The sequence below is a fragment of the Berghia stephanieae genome, chromosome 2 (genome assembly GCF_034508935.2).
Source record: "Berghia stephanieae isolate SIO BIC M18660-M18661 chromosome 2, UCSD_Bste_1.3, whole genome shotgun sequence".
Classification (NCBI taxonomy): Eukaryota; Metazoa; Mollusca; class Gastropoda; order Nudibranchia; family Aeolidiidae; genus Berghia; species Berghia stephanieae.
In genome coordinates this window covers 36,224,837-36,227,336 of record NC_088361.1, presented here as the reverse complement: position 1 = coordinate 36,227,336, position 2,500 = coordinate 36,224,837, and the positions used below count along the sequence as shown (strand labels likewise).

General features: G+C 30.9%; 1 protein-coding gene across 1 annotated transcript in view; it reads left to right on the top strand.

The window, feature by feature from the left end:
• LOC144964798 (hillarin-like) overlaps positions 1-2,500 on the top strand; it is a 29,394-nt gene that overhangs the window by 117 nt on the left and 26,777 nt on the right. The window contains exon 1 of the mRNA XM_078899427.1: positions 1-204. This exon is cut by the window's left edge and continues 117 nt beyond it. The gene's annotated coding sequence lies outside the window, so the exon portion shown is untranslated. The remainder of the gene's footprint in view (positions 205-2,500) is intronic.

Here is a 2,500-nt window from a genome sequence, read left to right as displayed (position 1 = left end):
GTTGCCCGACAATTTAGAACTTTGACATGATCATACGCTGTAAAATCAAGGCTGCACTCTCATGGCTTTTGTAGAAGGATATGCAGCAAGGGGATTTATGATATCATGTGACTTGTGACTTATATGCAAGAGTTAATAATAATATATCGCGCGCTCTCTCTATCTATATATCGAAAGGATTTTAGCAATATTATCATGTAAAATGTAAGTATTTCATATTTTAAATCAACGTCTCAGCGCATAACATAGTTGTCTGTATAAATGTCAGGCTTTCCTACAACTTCTGTAATAATAGATGTGCTTTAATACGTTGCGGTTTAGGAGTCAAAGGTGCTTATTGGGTTGAATATATATATATATATATATATATATATATATATATATATATATATATATATATATATATATATTTATATAATTATACGGGGTGCGAAAAAATAAAACACCCCAGAAAATAGCATGATGCTGTTTCAATACGAAGCATACATCAGAAACATTCAAAAATTTTCAAGCTACAAGAACAAAACCTTAAGTTAATACACATCACGTTTAAGAAGAACATACTTTAATAGCCATACATAAAGGAACATACACAAAAAGTTGAGAATAATATTGCAACATTTGAATAAAATACAATCTAATATTAAAATAAGGTTTGGGATCAACATTGTTCCGTATAACCAAAATTAACTTGTTATCATCGACCACAGAATTACTGGCATATCTAAAAATTCTAAAACTGTATATCACATATTATTTATATAAGAGCAACCTGCAAACCTTTCTTAAATTAAGGGTTAAATACAAATTCCTGTTGATCCAAATGGTTATTTAGTATATCTTAAGGGGCTTAATCATAAGTAATTTCTGGCTGTCATCCGAGTATAGGCATAGTTGATTTTGTACAATTCTGTCACATACACAACAACATATGTGTGGAATGCTCATTGTATAATGAAAAAAAAATCCTACTGATCATACGTACATTGAAGAGAAGTTAACTCTGGCAACCTTCATTTTGATTTGTTCCAAATAACCTGCATTTTTTGCGTTAAAAGAAAGACTATTCCATGTTTTACTTACAGACAATTAATGAGTTTTTCCTACTTTAGTCTGAGATGTTTGTTTATATATTTCAAACTTCGCCTTTGGTTTACTTATAATTTGAGATGTAAACAAATTTTATGGCATTATGCAGTTAAAAGTGTACATTATCCTGTAGAACTGTAATGATTCTCCTTAAACTCTTTTGTATTTAATACACTGCTTCCGCACCTGAGAATATGCCTTATGATACCTTTAAAAGTAATAGACATGCCTTTGTCCAAATAAATAAAATCATAGTAAATAATTCCCAACCTTTAGTCATAAAACTATCAATTTGCAAATCGATATCCAAACATGATTTTTTTGGTTTCATTTACCACTTTTTTACATTCATGTATGTTGCCTTCAACTTTTATGCTTTATTGGCGAAAGTCTAAGAGTAAATAAACTTTAAACTTGAAATGTGTCATGGAAGGAAAAATGAACACCAAACAAACCCATTAATAAAGTTTCAGGCATTCCTTATCAGTTAAATGATCTGTCCTTTATCAGCCTTCTCTGTATGTGTTTGACAAGGATTATCCTTTTAGAAAGAAAGTACTTTTCTAACAGGGATGTTGTATTTTTAATTGTAAGTATTCAGCTAATTTTTTTTATCGCAGAGCTTAAATATTTGTGTCAATGGCAACTAGAGAAAAACAAAGAAAGAAACAAACTAAGAGAAAAAAAAAGAAAAAGTAATTTTTAAAAAAATAAGCAAACCAAAAAATATCAAACCAAAAGAAACAACTAAAAAAAAACCCAACAAACCAAACGGACCAAAATTTAAAACAAATCAAACTAACAAGAAAACAAAGAAACAAAAAAAAAAAACAAAACAACAACTATAAAACATCCACTAATGTTTAAACCGCTATATACGGGTCATAAGCGTACAGCAAACACTGAACTTATAGTGACGCCAGGAATGACGATATTTTTTTGATAGAAGCATAGCTGTTGGTCAGGTACGCATTTAAAATCGAATTATGGTACAAGAATGTGAGCAGACCGTCTTTTCCAAGAAATCAACTCCGTGCCGCCAACAAGCCAACAACGGGGCTGCAAACAGGGAACTTATTGGTGAGGACTTGAATGTCATAAAACTGAGCCAAAGAGCAACATAGATAGTAGGCCTTTTTACGTGCTTTTGACTTTGTTTTTCTCTATGAAGAAAATGAAACTTGAGACTCGGTTACCTTTCAGTATTATGTAAATTAAAAGAAACGAAATGATTAGAGATAATCAGTGCTTGCAATTCTCGTGATGATTGTCCAAGATAAAATTAAACGAGTTAAGCAGACTAGTTGAGCTGTCGGAGCCAATCTGAGGTCAGAACCGACTAAAAAATTAAAGTAATCTAAGTTAGTACATAGAATGTATCAATATGGAATTGCTTCTGTTTATAATCATG